Source organism: Topomyia yanbarensis, chromosome 3 (assembly GCF_030247195.1).
Source record: "Topomyia yanbarensis strain Yona2022 chromosome 3, ASM3024719v1, whole genome shotgun sequence".
NCBI lineage: Eukaryota > Metazoa > Arthropoda > Insecta > Diptera > Culicidae > Topomyia > Topomyia yanbarensis.
Window position 1 is genome coordinate 307166344 of NC_080672.1, and position 19136 is coordinate 307185479.

Below are 19136 nucleotides of genomic sequence, written 5' to 3' on the forward strand. Positions count from 1 at the left end.
TTCAAATGCTCTAAATAAACATACTAATAATAATGTATCATAATGAAATGAATAAAAATTCGATTTCTTGGAAATGTTGTGGGGTTTTACCCACAGTGTCGGTTTTTCCCACAATTCCCCTACAGCTTTCACTATGGAACGATCGTTTTCAATATAAAGCGCTACGATTTCAGTGCTTTCTTTTGGTATAAATCGACTTATAGCTAAAATGGCACTAGATGACGTTTCAGAATTGTGTTTATCTGTTAAAATCGGCTGGAAAATGGAGGAGTTGTTCAATGTTGAAATAGGATACATCCAGATGGCGCACTCTGTAGTGTTTTCATTTCAGGAGCTAGCGTCAATAAGGCGCCAGCTTAGACCTGTCACTAAGTTAGTGTCGGAATCTGTTGACAGGAACTCGGAACGCCTCTTCAATACCTGATTTAGTTACAGCTTTTGTGCTCTTAACCCTAGAACGTTGCACTGGGGTACCAATGTACCCCACGCCTTCTTTGGGGCCGTGTAAAAACGAGAATTCTGCATTTATCGACCTGGGACCCTAACCATAATTCAATTTAGAGTTCCTAGTAAGAGTAGGAAAATATGGTATAGCCAGTTTGCTTATGGCCTTCATGGAAGCAGGTGTCAAAGTTGGCGTGGGGTATATTTGTACCCCAGTGTACGGTTGCCGTTAGTGTTTCGTCAGGCTTCGTGCTGTCAGTGGAGATGTGATTCGTGACAATACCAGTTTGGATACTGGTTTTTTTTACTACGATAGTAACAATTAGTATTATATAATCGTTTTTAATCGTGCATTTAATTTAATTTAATTTTGAAGCGGAACAAAAAATCGTTCTCATTTTTGCTGATTTTTATTGTTTTATTGTTAATTTTTCATAGTTTTTCAAAGCAATGGCTCGCGAGTGTAATTTGCGCACAATAACAGCTGTAACAGTAACATTGCGTATTACCAATGTATTACTGGTAAGAAATATATTTTTCATTTCAATTTCCACCCCATTTCGTGGTATTTTCCAAAACCCGATTTTTAAACTTTCACTCTTCAAAAAATTGCAGTTTTTCAAAAATATCGAAATTCCATTTTATACCGTATCAAGATCGTTCTTTCAACTTTTAGAGTCATTTGATTTTTTTCAAATCGGTTGAAAATTCGCAAAATTATAGTAATTTTTGTGAAAAAAATCAGAACAGCGATTTTTTCACTTTTTATTTTGTTCAAACCAATTTATGTATCATTGATTCAATAGATTCCCTACTTTCACTTACACAGCTGTTTTCGCAATTAAAAAACGAAGAAAATGGTGTATTCTTTGCATTTTTACCCGCGAAAATTGCAATCAAACGCGTGGGGTACATTTGTACCCCAGTGCAACGTTCTAGGATGGAAAACGCAAGTGCAACGTTCTAGGGTTAACGTGCAAATAAACCACAATTTTCTTCTTAGTGGAGAAAAAATAGACGATATCGCGACATGCGAGGACTCGTTGTATTGAACTATCGTCACATTTATTATCTTAATTTCCACGTTACGTTTATTTTTGCATGACAAAATTGCAAAGGAAACTGAAACAATTGAAAAACGGCAGTCTTATGTCAACTTAGTTGACAAATAATCCCGATTGAAAAAACGCTAAAAATACCGTTTATCATAAGACCCGAATAAACTTCACACCCTCAAAAGAGGTAGTGATATTTTGTTTCAATTTTCACAATATTCTAGGCCAACAGACTGTTTACTCAATCCTCGAGAACGTATAATCAAATCAAGATCCGGGAGCAACATATTGCTATTTTAGACAGCTAAAAATTCGGAACAATTCTTCTTTCCTCGTGTTATTTATCACAGCAAATAAATCTGAACCTGCCACTGATTGATGAACCAACAGAGCCTTACTTTTACTAGCAAACACAACGCCTTTTGAAAACGTTGACAATTCGACAAAGTAAAAAAAAAATAAATCCCTGCCAAGTCTTGCCACCGACATTTCCTTTCCAGTTGCAATCCTTGATTGCGATTCGCGCCCGCTCCCTAGTTTTCTTCCTCTCTCTATCCCTGGCTCCGAATTGTAAGCCCCGACAACAGCAAACAATCAGCATTTCGAGCAGAATACCGCGTTGTCAGACCGGGAAGTAGCGAAATAGTAGCTGAAATTAGATTAATGTACACTCAAATTTCCATCATCACCCAAAACGAGGTTAAGCAGCTTTTGGCAATCGCTTGTGTGCGCCTTGCCCCGGGTGCGGTTCCTACTTGGCTGGGAGTTAAAATCTAGGGCAAAACGGGTCTGGATTTCTGCTTTTGCGAGACCGAATCCTTTTTCCATTTCCGGGTGGAGTGGATGGTTCTGAGTGAAGAAAAAATACACAGGACGATTGCTGTGGGGACTGATAGAGATAGTACGGTTATAAATGGATCGCATTTGAATAGGTATAAAAAATAACGGTTGGTTGATCAGATGGAGATATTTGAGGGTCGGTCTGGGGACTTCTGCTCGAAGACGACCATTATTTTGAAGCACGAATCTAATAGTTATGATGGACGCACATTTTTTCGAGTGTAACATTGTATGGGAAAAGAGGGGCCTTAGTTCGAAAACAAGCTAACATTCGAAGTGATACACTCGTTCTCGTTTGGATTATTGCTCAAACCAAATTAATTCGTGACAGCATAGAAAGCACATCCATTCAGCGCAGATTTACTCGTTATTTTTAAATTCCAAACTACGTCAGATTTCGCTTTCCACACACAATGGCATCGTACCACGTACATTTAATTAAAACCGTCTAAAAATAAAAACGCATTCAGTTTAACTGAATTTATTATGGCTCTATTTCGCTACCTATCTCGTTGAGCTCGTGGGCTTCGCCGCGCCACCAGTGAACCTTCTCAATTGCCATTGAAACAGCAGTAGAGCACAGAGCGATCCATGTTGACTGCAATCAGGGATTCCGCTCACGTATTCAGCCTGCTTTAAACCGTTCAATTTTCATTCATTACGCCGCATTGTTGCCTCGTACGCGAACAGGTTATTCCTGGATTTGGAGCATTGTTCTGTTACGTTCGAGCTGCGTTGCGTATTGTGTATTTCGTGGGGATGAAAAAGTTATGAATCAATTATGTTTAGTTTTATTTTCAATATGAAAATTACTTGGGTTAGCAGGCATTGTACACGCAGAAAAATTAAGCATATTTAAATCAAAAATATGTGTTATTGAATACTATCATTTATTGTTTATTACTTCAAACAACAAACGTATTGATCTGAAAATATTTTTTTATTGCAGCAACAATAAATTTTTGCTTTCAATAAAAACTGTTTTTAATTTCAGTAATTTTGTTTTAATTTCAATAAAATATTTATTAAAAAAAATGGAACAATAACTTTTTTTTATTGAAACAATAAATAAATATTATTGAATTCAATAAATAAATTTATTGTCTCCCGACCAATAATTTTCTTTATTGAATTTAATCCATATTTTTATTGAACCTACAAATTTTTTTTCTGCGTGTAATTCTCTCTCACTCACGCGAGAAGAAGCTTATCCAATATCCAACTTTTCTGAGATAAGATGAGTCGCAAAATTCTCCGTCTCCACAAATAGCGTGAGAATGATTTTCCGGATAAAATTTATTTGAATTTTTCCTTCTCACCGGAGAAGGTGATAAAATTTTAATTTCGTGGAAATCAATAAAAACTTTAAAAAATACACTTAATTACAAAGAAAAGCGACAGAGAAATACAGTGACACAATCTCATATTCGTACACCTCTAGTATATGTTTAATATTGTTTCACAAACGTTTGCGCTATTTAATATAGGTATTGTTTTGTAAATGTGGTAGTAGAATCATCATCTGTCATTTTCTTATCATTTCTAATCTAAAGTGTGCAAGTTTCCATACACTACACATAAAAAATCATTACTTGATGTGAAAATGGCACAATTTCATATTCGCCCACTGAAAAGTCATTTAATTTGTAATTTAAGACCTGTTATTTCTTTATTTTTTTGTTTTGCTTTGAAAAATAGATTTTATGACTACAGAAAAGTGTTCATTGCCACAGTTTCTTCAAAACTAGTTTAAGAAATTCCCTCGAATTAACGTAATGGTTAAAAAAAGTAAACTAACTGCCATTATGGGACGGAAACTAATTATTACTCACCAAAATGAAGCTAAATCACTTCATAAAATCTTTGAAATTGTTCAAAGGTTGCGTCCAACTATTTAACATGTTGTTAAAAACATTGATGTGGCGAAACGCAGAACAGATATAGCGGAAAACTTGAACTGCAAAAAATTTACGATGAGGGATAACCGATTTTTAATTATAAAAATTTGGGAAAATTGAGTAATTAATGTTATATGCATGGAAAATAAATTGAATCATAGCATTTAAGTATAAGTCTGCTCTGGTACGGCTCGTAATGTACGGAGAACGGACAATTACAATGACTGTGTTCTGAACAAGAAGCTGTTCATCAATGAGAAGAACAAAGAATTGATTTTTTATAAACTAAACAACTTTATTAGAATATTGGAAAAATGTTAAACTTTGTCTACGAGTCCAAATTCAATAGCTTTGACTCAAATGGCTGTTGTTTCGAGTGGAGAAAATAGAACTCAGACCTGACCGTAATAGTCTTATAACAGCAGCTAAGCGCAGGGACAGTGGAGTTATTGTATGGGGTATTATATGTCCACTAGAAGTGCTAGAAATTTGGTCTTCATTGATGGAATGATGGATCAGAATGTGTATTTTAATATGAATATCTTAAAATAAATTTTATAGCAAAGCTTCCGTAGAATGGTACTTTTACTAAAAAATGGTGGACATTGGAAATACGATCAGGAGAAGAACCTAAAGCATAAGGCGTGCAAAAAACGTTTAGAGGGAATTTAAAATTGTTTACATGTTATGGATTCTCCACTGCAGACCCCGTTTATTAACTGATTAGAAAAATAAATGGGAGTATTTGCATAAAAAGTGCAAAACTATCCGGATTATAATGAGAATGATCTTAGACACTACTATTTAGAAACATGGGATAAAATTTAAGTTGAATGCACACAAAAACTAGTGGTTAGCATTCCAATACGATTGAAAACTGTACTTGCAAACAAAAGGTACCACATTGAACATTTATTATAGAAATTTCAATTGATTTTTGAAAAAATATGTGTACTGTACGAATATGAGATTGCGTGTATATTTGACTATCTTTAGAATTATGTTTTTTTGGGAAAAAATGACATTTGTAGTACAAAGATAATTATTGTATCTTCCTTATGCTGTCTAGTAAACTATTTCTACATAAATAAAATGTCTCGTGAACTAATTTTTTACTTGTAAAATGCAGATAAGCATTCCGCACAGCGGTGTACGAAAATGAGATTGTGTCACTGTATGATAGACTTGTTTTTTCGTGTTTTGGAATAACGACAGGAAAGCAGCGAGCGAAAAAAAGATACCGTGATAAACTCATTCACTCATTCTCCGGCTGTTTTATTTATCCGGAGAAGTTGTGTTAGTGCCAATAACCTTTCATGTGAAAATGTGAGTTTTTATTGTCGCAGTAGCAAACTATCCGGGCGCATTTACTCATAAAAGCGATACAGTCGGGTCTCCTACAACGCGAATTCCTACAACGCGGCTTCCTACTGCGCGGATTCCTACTGCGCGGTACCCGCGTTGTAGGATACCCATAGCTTATGGGATTTCGACTAATTGGGGCTGTGGCCGATTATTTCGTCCGTGTCAACATGTAGTGCCATACTTTCTTTGGCAAAGTTGTTGTACTCACTTGGGCCTACAACTTAGTGTAATTGGGTATCCAATTAGTTGAGAACTATGCCGCCAGGGGTGTTATGAAGAGAGAGTAAATAAATCGAAATTCTCGTCGTAATTTCGACTATCATCAAATGGATTCAATGTCAAATATATCAAGACCCTGATTATTTTGAAAGGTGGTGTCTTCGGGGAATTTATAAAAGAAGTCCAGAGCTTCTGGATGGTAGAAAGTATAACTCGCAATTACCCCACCAGGCGGCGCTAGTGCCAATGCAAATATTCAACACATTTTAAAATAATTCTATATCTCAACAACGTGATTAGATAGACTAGTACTGTCCTCAACAAAGTTGCTCGAGAGGTCGAGGACTACCCAACGGTGACAGATTAGTTTGGAATATTCTCACTATGCGGCGCTAGTGAGCGTAGAAGCTTTCAACATATGGTAGATTATGGTGTAACTTGGAAAAATGATGTTTTCGGCGAAGTTCTCGAGGAGGTCAAAGACTACTGGATTATGGATAGATTAAACTGGAATGGACCCGTCAGGCGGCGCTAGTAAGCATTTTCTTTCAAAGCATGTATCTCGAGATCATGATCATTTGGAAGGGTGGTGTCTTCGGCAATATTTATAGGCAGGTCGAGCTCTGTCCTACGGCGACCAAATTAGTTCAGAACTCGCCCACTAGATGGCGCTAAAGAGAATGAAACTTTCTGAACATTATAGATATATTTGTAAAGTCTGATAATTTTAGAAAACGCTGTTTTTGGTAAAGTTCTCTAGGGAGACAAGTGCAGTTTGACAATGTATAGGAAAATTTCGATTTTACCCACTAGGTGACGCTAGTGAGCACGAATTTTTTCTTTAAATTTCTGCATGTCAATATAAAGGCAGTTTAGAAGGGTGGTGTTTTCAACAAAGTTTCTCGAGAGGTCGAGGACTACCCAACGGTAACAGATTAGTTTAGAATACTCTCACTATGAGGCGCTAGTGAGCGTAGATGCGTTCAGCATGGAGTAGATAATGATATATCTCAAAAGTCTAATAACTTAGAATGATGGTGTTTTCGGCAAAGTTCTTGAGGAGGTCAAAAGCTACTCGATTATGAATAGATTAAAGTTGAATGGACCCGCCAGTTGGCGCTAGTGAGCATTATTTTTCATATCCTGTATCTCGAGATCATGATCATTTGGAAGGGTGGTAATATTCATAGACAGGTCGAGCTCTGTCCTAAGACGAACAAATTAGTTCTGAACTTGCCCACTAGGTGTCGCTAATGAAAATAAAACTTTCTCAACATTATATATTTCTAATGTCTGATAATTTAGGAAAACGCTGTTTTTGGTAAAGTTCTCCAGGGGGACAAGTGCTGTTTGACAATGTAAATAATATTTTGAATTAACCCGCTAGGTGACACTAATAAATACGCATTTCTTCTTTCAATTTCTGCATCTCTATATAAAGGCAGTTTGGAAGGGTGGTATCTTCGACAAAGTTGCTTGAGAGGTCCAGAACTACCCAACGATTAGTTTAGAATACTCTTACTATGCAGCGCTAGTGTGCGCAGACTTTTAAGACCTGGTAAATTATGATACAACTCAAGAGTGTAACTTAGAAAGATGGTGTTTCGGCAAAGTTCTTGAGGAAGTCAAGGGCTGCTCGATTATAGACAGACTGAATTGGAATGGACCCGCCAGGTGGCGCTAGTGAGCAAGCTTTTTTCAATTTTTATTTCTCGGGATCAGGATAATTGGGATGAGTGGTATCTTTGGCAAAATACATCGACAGGTTGAGTTTTATATTACTGTGATCAGATTAAGCATAAGCATAAGCATAAGCATAAGAGATCGCCCGTAGTTGCTACTCCGTTATTGACCAGAACCAAATTAGGTTGCAAAATGTTCATTGGAACAACATGCTTGGGAATAACATGATGAGCCACATTGTACAAACTATTCTGATCCCTGCATGCTGATCAATACCGACGCCGGCCACGTCCGAATGCAGATCTTCTGGGGAAGGAAGGAATGTTAGTCCGATACATGTTGCTACTAGAGACCGAGGAATCCTCTGCATCTCCACATGTATCACGGGATGGGGAGAGTTGTTAGTAAGTGTGCCAATAGCGTTATCATGTAATAATTGCTCTGGGCAGACGGCTGCCGAGAATTTGGGAAATTTATCATTTGTTGTATTAATACGATTAGCAAAATAAGCACCTTGAACTCCGGATAGCCGGCTATAAGGAGCACTGCTTATATTTTTTTAATAATATTCAATCACACAACGAATTTTTTCGTGATTTCTATCGTGTCGGTGCTGATTTTACCCGGCGATCGTTTGAATAAAATGAGGAATCTTATACAGAAGGTTTATCAGAATCTTCCACAGGTATCGCGGAGTTGGTGGTTTGGAAGGGAATAGGGTCTAGGATTCGCTCCAAGCAAGCGATGCGACCTGTATAGCATAGTTTATTAGGTAGTAATTCAGTTAGTTTTCGAGAACACGATCGCTCGAAAAATAAGATCTACCGAGAGTATCCTGTTTTCTAAACAAAAGCAATTTCACATCCACACAGCCGATCGTGGGAGTATTGCCTAGAAAAGCTAATCTTATCTGTGTAATGGGCCGGATCACTATTTATTGCGACATTATTTAGACTAATTTCGCTATTCCTTCTCTACGATATATTTTTTGGGTTGCAAACGAGTGATAAAACGTTATACAGACAGAGAGTTATGATAGCTCTAGATGTTATAAATCAACGAAAGTATTTCCTATTTCTAATATCGGATTGTTTGTGAAATACACGTATACGAACGATTATATCGAACATTGAAGGGAAATACAGAGGATCGTTAACCTGATGCACGGGCTTGTTACCAATAACGGAACTTGAAATTAGATTCATTAAAACAGACGCGGCGAATTTTCAGTACGTACTGACCCGCGATCATCGATACTAGTTAAATTAAAGTCTTATTGGCACTGATTTCCGAACAACTTTTACGGTATTGTTTTCTCGGCTATATCGCATACTCTCATTCTGCTACTATCTGCAGAAGGCTGATAGCTCCCAGTCGTCGCCGGTCTAAGGACCAAATGCCATCAATAGACTCGCGTGGAGGCATGCGATAGAATAGAAAACTAAGCTCAATGAAAATGACAGCAAAACACTTATTCTTCGTGCTGACATTACTGAAGGTAATTGCCAACCGGTCCCCGATCCCTCTCGCGAATTGTCAATGCTCAAACCTTATACATGATTGAAGTCATCATTCCACTCAAATAAGGCCATGTGTTTTCCCAAAGCACATTGAATGCTCTGTGAATCAGTTCCCCCGTTGGTAAAACAAACCCTAAAGAAACATAAAAATTAGTTTGCTCAGTCCAAAGAAAAGTATGCCGACCGGCAGATACGTGTTCCCTTACAGCGCCATCACATCAACGAACACCCAAAATTTACATGAGACAAAATATCTGCAATCCCGAATATAAAAGACTCAAAACCTATACTCATTTGCAATCAAATAATACAGTAAAAAAACAGTTGAATATCCAAGGCGGCTCATTTTTAAAGACAGCACCGCCGATGAAACACTCAATAAAAATAGGTGACAAGGGACGCGGACGAAATTAGCTGAGCGCCGACCGGCAGGTTTGCCACCTATTTTTCGGGCGAAGAATTTTGGGCGACACCTGGTAGTCGCTAGTCGCTGGTGAAACGCAAATTATTTGAATGTCAATTTTTCTTATTGCCATATTTTTTTCACTTTTCGGATCGATTTTTTTTCTCTGAAAAAACCATTTTTCACTATTTTTACAATGTACACTGTGTTTCTAGATGTTTTCTATACACTTTTATTGTCCTTGCATCAGGAATCGACGGCCCGTAATGCAAGGAAAAGATATTTTTTCATTTGCCGGAATTTAATTTTCACAAACTGTCACCACTCGCGTCAGTCGAAAATATGTCGAAAAATGCTTTTATAAACCACTTCACTTTGTATAATTGTTAAATCGCACCGTTATTAACACTTTTAATAACCGGGAGACAGTAAACTGTGCCAAAAATGATGAAAATTAACCGACTCGAAGGGAGCTCTACGAGAGTCAACCGCTCGCGACGAAGATACACACTCGAATCAGTTTTATATTACTGTGATCAGATTAGTTCAGAACTCACTCATTGCTAGGGAAAATACAACTTCTACTACGTAGTAGCTTAAGTCCAAAAAATATGTCCAACTGACAATTTGTCTTAAAGAACTAAACTAAACTAAGTTGAACTAAACACAATTAAACTAGTGACAATACACGACGACGAAACTGCAAAGAATTCATGACGAAGTCGAAAATTTCAGCAAACTCGTTGAAGCGACGACTCATTGCCAAAATTGGACAATTGCAGCGTAGTTAGTGCTGCGCATTTCAGAATGCAGCAGGGCTCGTGGGCGAAGAGAACGGGTAGGCGCGTAGAGGTTGATTTGCGCTAGTAGCTCCGGATCATCATATTCAGCCAGCAGAATCTTTGACACGAAGGTAGCCTGGACTGCATATATCCGATGTGTTAATGTATTAAGTACTAAAAGACGACAACGGTCCTCGTACGGTGACAGATTTAATGGATCGTTCCACGGTAATCCACGTAACGCATATCGTATGAATTTACACTGGACTGCTTCGATCCTAAGGCTCCACGTTGCTTGATAGGGGCACCAAACTACATTTGCAAATTCCAACTGCGGGCGCACTAATGAGCAATAAATCTGCCTTGCAACACAGAGGATCCCGAAATTCACTGGAAATTTTGAAAATAAATCCCAGTAATTGATTGGCTTTGTCGATGGGCGCAGAGACGTGATGAGTATACGTTAGCTTTTCATTAAGAATGGCTCCTAGATCCTTCACGTGGTCAACGCGTTGCAGCTGAGTTGCTGCGATGTTATAGCTGAAGGTAAGCATATTTCTCGTACGAAAATAGCTGATGACAAAACATTTTGCAACACTAAGGACCATCTTGTTTCTTACACACCAGCTATAAAAAGTGTCGATAAGATGCTGTAGCTCACGGCAATCGGCTTCATTTCGTATAACAAGAAAAAATTTTAAATCGTCGGCAAAAAACAGCTTTCCTCCACGCCTTAGAACGAAAACTGCATCGTTCACGAACAGTGAAAAAAGCAGTGGACCCAGCGTACTACCTTGAGGAACTCCGGAAGTGTTGATAAAGGATTCTGAAACAATATCTCCAATTTGAACAACGACTTCACGGTGTACAAGGTAGGATCGAAGCCGATGGCAGAATCCAGTAGAACATCCTAGTTTATCAAGCTTTGTTATCAGTATCTCATGATTAACTCTATCAAAAGCTGCCTTTAGATCAGTGTAAATAGTATCCACCTGCAATTTCTTAGACAATTGTTCCGTGAAAAATGACGTGAAGCAGACGAGATTCGTCTCGATCGAACGTCCGGGGAAAAATCCGTGCTGGGATGTACTGATGTAGTGTCGACAAGCAGAAAATAACGCTTCGTTGATGATTGATTCAAATACTTTAGATTCGACTCCAAGCGAATTGACTCCGCGGTAGCTCACCATGTTGCATCTGTCACCCTTCTTGAATACCGGGAACATTACTGAGCGTTTCCAATCCTCAGGAAACGTTTGCTGCTGAAGCGAATAGGTTAAAAATATATGCAAGTCCGAACTTTTTTTCAATACAGTTGAAGGTAACATTTTAAAGTTACATGAAAACAACCAAGATATGATTCAGCTATATAGTTTAATCAACAGACCCTATGGTTGAAATATATTTTAGTTGCTTTCATGTAACTTTCAAATGGTTTACAATATCGCCTTGATGTCAAAGAGAAAGTTACACGAAAGTTTACGGGCCTTTTGAAAAACTTATTATTGTTGATGGACTAACTTATGAAAAGGTCGTAATAAAACAAAATATTTGTGCTGTTAAAACAAAAGTTAAAATATCTCGAGAACTACTACATTTTAGAAAATTTTTGTGAGAAGCATTTCGATTTAAAATGGCGTTTAGAATCATATTCAAAAAGAAAATTGTATTTTTGACTGCAAATAGTAAGAATTATAAAAAAATGTCAAAAGTTGTTGTTAGGAAAACTTTTTTATTGAAAGCTTCTCCAGGATCCAAATACACTAAAAAAGTTGCTTTTATGTCTTTAAAACGATAAACATTAAATTTTTGACATTTTTTGATGGGGTAACGCGAATAACCTTTAAAAAGAGCATAATAAGTAGAAAAATTTCAAATATCTCGAAAACTATCGCATTTTGGAAGATTTTTGTTAAATGCATTTTGATTTTAAATGGTGCTTAGAATTATATTCTGTAATAAAATTACAATTTTGTATGTCAATTAGTATGAAATTTAAAAATATGTACGAAGTTATTGTTAGAAAAACTTTTTTACCGATTTTTTCTCCATCATGCAATCACAATCAAAATATTTCTTTTCTCTTTAGGTTTTTGGTAACAAAAAATAAAAAATTTAAAAAAATGGGTTTTTTCGCAATTTAAATTTTTATCATAAATTTTTGTTTTTTTTGAAAAATGACACAACATTTTTTTCAGTGTATATTTTTTTCGGACAGAAGTATTCATTCCCTGTAACTTGTTCTCAGATAGTTTTGCTGTATAAAATACAGTAATCGAACAAAAAAATTTTGAAATTCATGCACGTAGAAACGTTTACGCCCTTTTGAAAAATTACTCTTGTATCAAAATATTCCAATTGCCAGAGAATATCATGGAGATTCATACAGCGAACACACCTGCAAGGTTTCGTTCGAATCGACGATGGTCATATTTTGCGGTCGGCCGGTTTCTAATGGAATCCCTCTAATGTCACCAAGAACACGTGCTTACTCGCGTAACCTAGCAATTACCAGACTTTAAAAAAGATCTATAATATTGTGAAAATTTCATCATCGTTAGCGCCGCCTAATAGGTGAGTTCTAAACTAATCTGTTCACCGTATGGCAGAACTCGACCTGCCGATGAATATTACCAAAGACATCACCGTTGCAAATTATCATGATCTCGAAATACAGAATATAATATATACTTGCTCACTATCGTAACCTTGCGGGTCCATTCCAAGTTAATCTATCCATGATCGAGTAGTCCTTGAGCTCTTCAAGAACATTGCCAAAAACGCAATCATTAGACATTTGAGATATATCACAATCTACCACATGCTGAGAGCATGAACGCTCATAATGAGAGTATTCTAAACCACCCTTCTAAACTACCTTTATGTTGAGATGCAGAAATTGAAAGGAAAAATGCGTACTCACTAGTGTCACCTAGCGGGTAAAATCGATATTTTTCTATACATTGTCAAACAGCACTTGTCCCCCTGGAGAACTTTACCAAAACAGCGTTTTCCTAAATTATCAGACATTAGAAATATATAATGTTGAGAAAGTTTCATTTTCATTAGCGACGCCTAGTGGACAAGTTCAGAACTAATGTGTTCGCCTTAGGACAGAGCTCGACCTGTCTATGAATATTGCCAAAGACACCACCCTTCCAAATGATCATGATCTCGAGATACAGGATATGAAAAATAATGCTCACTAGCGCCAACTGGCGGGTCCATTCAACTTTAATCTATCCATAATCGAGTAGCTTTTGACCTCCTCAAGAACACCATCTTTCTAAGTTATTAGACTTTTGAGATATATCATTATCTACTCCATGCTGAAAGCATCTACGCTCACTAGCGCCTCATAGTGAGAGTATTCTAAACTAATCTGTTACCGTTAGGTTGTCCTCGACCTCTCGAGAAACTTTGTTGAAAACACCACCCTTCTAAACTGCCTTTATATTGAGATGCAGAAATTTAAAGAAAAAATTCGTGCTCACTAGCGTCACCTAGTGGGTAAAATCGAAATTTTCCTATACATTGTCAAACAGCACTTGTCTCCCTGGAGAACTTTACCAAAAACAGCGTTTTCCAAAATTATCAGACTTTAGAAATATATCTATAATGTTGAGAAAATTTCATTCTCTTTAGCGCCATCTAGTGGGCGAGTTCCGAACTAATTTGTTCGCCGTAGGACAGAGCTCGACCTGCTTATAAATATTGCCAAAGACACCACCCTTCCAAATGATCATGATCTCGAGATACATGCTTTGAAAGAAAATGCTCACTAGCGCCGCCTGGTGGGTCCATTCCAGTTCAACCTATCCATAATCCAGTAGCCTTTGACCTCCTCGAGAACTTCGCCGAAAACACCATTTTTCCAAGTTATTAGACTTTTGAGATACAGCATAATCTACCATATGTTGAAAGCTTCTACGCTCACTAGCGCTGCATAGTGAGAATATTCCAAACTAATCTATCACCGTTGGGTAGTCCTCGACCTCTCGAGCAACTTTGCTGAAGGCAGTACTAGTCTATCTAATCACGTTGTTGAGATATAGAATTATTTTAACATGTGTTGAATATTAGCATTAGCACTAGCGCCGCCTGGTGGGGTTATTACGAGTTATACTTTCTACCATCCAGAAGCTCTGGACTTCTTTTATAAATTCCCCGAAGACACCACCTTTCAAAATAATCAGGGTCTTGATATATTTGACATTGAATCCATTTGATGATAGTCGAAATTACGATTAAAATTTCGATTTATTTACTCTTTCTTCATAGCACCCCTGGCGGCATAGTTCTCAACTAATTGGATACCCAATTACACTAAGTTGTAGGCCCAAGTGAGTACAACGACTTTGCCAAAAAAAGTATGGCGCTACATGTTGACACGGACGAAATAATCGGCCACAGCCCCAATTAGTCGAAATCCCATAAGCTATGGGTATCCTACAACGCGGATTCCTTTTTCACGCCCCCAGTTAATCGCGTAGTAGGAGACCCGACTGTAAATGCAATGCCTGTGGGTTAGTAATTCTTAAGGGGAACATACCTTTTTATTTAATTTTTTTATCTGAAACTACAACTCCTAGAGAATATTTTCTCAAATTTTTATGGAGATCCGAGAAACAGATCGAAAGTTACAGCGCTACCAAGCGCGCTTCGTCTACCAAGAGCAGTGGTAATTTGAAATTTTAAATTCGATTTTCTCGAAATGTCGTTTTTTCATAAATGGTTTTCATCAGCTTTAGTTTTGGAATATGTTCGGAATCCGGGACTTCCGGAATTATCGATAGTGGACAATTTATTCTAAGAATCTTTGATTCACTATCAGTGATCAGCGAATCGAAGTAATTTGATGTTAATTTCAATAGATTTTTAACCTACCAGGTATTATGATTGTACCGGTTTATATGAGAAATTCCTATGTGACCTAGGGCATCGCAAAATTTTTTTTTTTTTTGAATTCTCAAAGGCCCCTCTCTCATATTGTGACAAATGTCAAAGTAAGCTCAGATGCCAAATTTCACATCATTTGGACAATTCTAGACCCCCGCCCACTTCGCTTGAAATTTTTGAAATTGGTGCTATGGGAAAATGTGGAGGAAAAATATATTAAATGTTATAACTTTTGAAGTAGCTATCAGAAAACTACAATTTATACCTCTTTTTAAAGAAAATAACCTTAGTATTGCAATGAAGATATTCCTGTTCCTAGAAAAATACGGGATTGTGGGGTACTGGGTCATTTTGGCCTCAAAATCCCCTTTTTTAAATTTTCTGCTCCGTTGTGCAAACCATACATATTTTGCAGTTTTTCTAATGTGAAAAAATCTCAGAAACCGAACGAACCTTTTAGATCTCTGTCCGAACACGAGAAGTTGGGGTTGAATGTTGAATGTGAAAAATTCTTAGAAATACAACAAAAATAGATTCGTCTGCGTTAAAATTCAAAAACATCAAATTTTTTGACATTAACTCTACAAACCACATTTTTTCATTAAATGTCCTAATACCTCAACTTCACCTATTTTTCCAGGTATGAAACTTTTCTCATGTGATTCCTAAGCGCATTTTCACTATAAATAGTAAATTAAATAAGAATTTTGTTGTTAAATGGAGTTAATATGTGCGATTTTATGATAAAAATGTGAAATCGAGAATATATGTCAGATAATTTGATGTTTCTGAATTTTACCGGTAACGAATCTATTTTTATTTTGTTCCTAAGGATTTTCCACGTTGAACAAGGTACAATTTATGAAAATTGAATGAAAAATAATAGAGATATATACACGAAAAAAATGATAAAATTTAATATAAATGACAATAGGCCCTATAACCCCAACTTCTCGTATTCGGACAAAGGTCTAAAAGGTTCCGTTCGATTTCTGAGATTTTTTCACATTAGAAAAACTGCAAAATATGTAAGGTTTGCACAACGGAGCTAAAAAATTAAAAAAATAGGGGATTTTGGGGCCAAAAAGACCTAGTACTCCACTTTCCCGTATTTTTATAGAAACAGGAATGTCTCCATTCCAATACTAAGGTTATTTCCTTTAAAAAGAGGTATAAATTGTAATTTTCTAATTGCTACTTCAAAAGTTATAGCATTTAATATATTTTTCCTCCACATTTTCCCATAGCACCAATTTCAAAAATTTCAAGCGAAGTGGGCGGGGGTCTAGAATTGTCCAAATGATGTGAAATTTGGCATCTGAGCTTACTTTGACATTTGTCACAATATGAGAGAGGGGGCCTTTGAGAATTCAAAAAATTTTTGCAATTCCCTAGACCGCAGTAACCAAGCTGTAACTCCGGAACCAAAAGTCGGTACTGAATGAAGTTCAATAACAGTCAATAAATGTATTATATCTTTCATTTGAAATCAATTTTTCGGTTCCGACAGCATAAAGTACAAAGTTACTTTACGCTCGTCCAGAACATGCCGCAGTCTGCGGCCCGCAGACTCACAAGATTCGCATTTCAAATACCAAAATATCCTGACTCCTGCGGTACAAAACGTTAAGTCGCCGGGAAACTCTAAACTTGCTCATATGATCCTACTCCTCGCTTTTCTAAACTTTCTTCCTTCAACTCCTTGCTCCCCCTTCAGTACTATTACTCTTAATATTGAAAAATATTTATCAAGGTATCACTGATAAATCGATGTAATTGTTATTTTGAATTTGGGTACTTCCGCCGGGGCTTCCGAAACTGTCGATGGTGGCCAAAGAATGGCTGTTAGTGACCTAGAACTACAAATCCAAGCAGTTGTGGACACATTTTGGAAAAGTTTTCACCTTTTTACATTCATCGCCTTATACGTCGAAATCGGGTTTTGTTGCGTGTTTGAACTCATCATCCTGTAATTCCGGAATCGGAAGTCGGATTAATTGGAAATTCAATAGCAGCGAGCTTATACCTTTCGTTTGAGTTCATGTTTGTAAAAATCGGTGAATTATTCGCTGAGAAATAGGTATGACATTAACCAAGGGACTTGACAAGTTCTCAGGGGGCATCAAGAGCCGCCAAGGTGACCAATGTGGTCAAAGCGACTTCAATTGGGTCATTAATGATCTAAACACGCAAATTCAAGTACTGTTGCACACATTTCAATATGTATTGCATCATTTGGACATCAAGGTGGTACCAGTTTATTTGGGAATTGACTGTTAACTCCGGAACTGGAAGTCGGATCAATAAAAAAATCAATAGCGACCGATGAGAAGGTTGTACCTTTTATTTGAAACTAAGTTTGTGCAAAGCAATCCCGCCATCTCTGAGAAAAATCTGTGAGATTATTTGACACATACATACATACATACATATATACATACATACACACATTCATACAAATATACACATGTACATACTTTTTCCGATCTCGACGAACTGAGTCGAATGTTATAAGACCGGCCTCGGTTAAAATGTCGAAGTTCCGACCAATTGCATAACCCCTCTAGATGAAAAAGGCAAAACGCATTTCATTTCCAATTTTGCATAAACTTTCACTCTTTCGTCGAAACATTTGTTCAACAAGCGTCTTACGCTGATCTGCTTCGTTTGATACATTGTTAGATGTAGAGTTAGTTTGTTGCAGGGCTTTGACGTCTTACACGCAACGCAAAATGCATTTCAAATTTCTATTTTGATGGAAAGTAGATATTTAATTTCGTTGATTTTCAAAAATGCATCACGAGATTTCGGTTCACAATTTGAAAAAAATCTATGCAAATCTTTATCGATTTAGGACTATTAACAAATCTAATGCTCGATTGGACATGACACTGACAGTAAATGGTGAACACACTATAGAGATAGCGAGTATTCAGCGTCTTTGTTTTAATCTATTGCGCTACTTAAATTTGACAACCGCACCGTTCGCCCGCTTTAACGGTCATTTTTAATATTTTTGTAGTTGGGACTGTGGTTACCTTTGCAATTATGGCGCAACTGGCATATGAACGAACAAGCATGTAACAAACCGGAGGGGTAACTCACCAGCAAATCAGTGTTTGGGACCGTTAATAAAAGGTGGAGCTAGTTTCCTGGGAAAATTGTTGGATCGATGTTTTTTGAGGGGATTCCCTCATACTGTTATGTCTGTTAGTCTGTGGTAAAAACTCTCACCTTTCGTTAACCATTCTGGACAAAGTCACTGTCAAAATAATCAAAACCAGTAAACTGTGATTTAGTCCAGCATAAAACATAGATGCAGAAGTACCATGATAAACACACTTGCTATTTGAATTGCTCAGTTATGACCGTTTTAGGAGGGATTGTCTTATGAATGAATTATTGAAGTATACCAAGTTTTATTTAAAAAAATGTCGCCATGAAGCAAAAATAGCAAATTGTAAAGAAAAATTCTCAAATATACGCCTTCTTGTTCGTTTGCAGGGTGGAATCAAACGTTTTAAGACATTTTTTTGAAAGAATATGTACTTTTTAACAAAACATTTAACATTTTTTACCAAAACTTGGTTAAGTGTTGTTTCATTATTTACAGAAAAATATTACCGAATGCTCGTTTCCAGCAGATTTCATGGGGCGCATGTATTTTGCGTTGCTTTTTCATGATATTTCATAATAAATCCTCAACGGCATGCCTTCAAACGCGCATGGATGTGTTATATACAATAATAACGTTCTTTTATATTCACTATTCTGAAAAAATGTATACCTTGCAATATGATATTTTGTTTGATGATTGACATCATGCTATGTAAAGGAATAAAACCACGATAAAATTTTATTGAATACATCTAATCAGTGAAAAAATCCAGGTTAAAACTGAAAGTTCCAACATGGATAGCATAAGAAGTTTTATGGACTTCTTCAGGATAACTTTACACAGTTTTATGATGGTTTAATAGCGCTCATATAATGGTTTTCCAAATTGCTAGGTCAGGAGAAGGTTTTAT

At 36.8% G+C, this 19136-nt stretch overlaps 1 protein-coding gene across 5 annotated transcripts in view; it reads right to left on the minus strand.

Moving 5' to 3' along the window:
* The window catches only part of LOC131688666 (cAMP-specific 3',5'-cyclic phosphodiesterase 4A-like), a 683953-nt gene that overhangs the window by 238075 nt on the left and 426742 nt on the right, over nt 1-19136 (minus strand). The window lies entirely within an intron of this gene.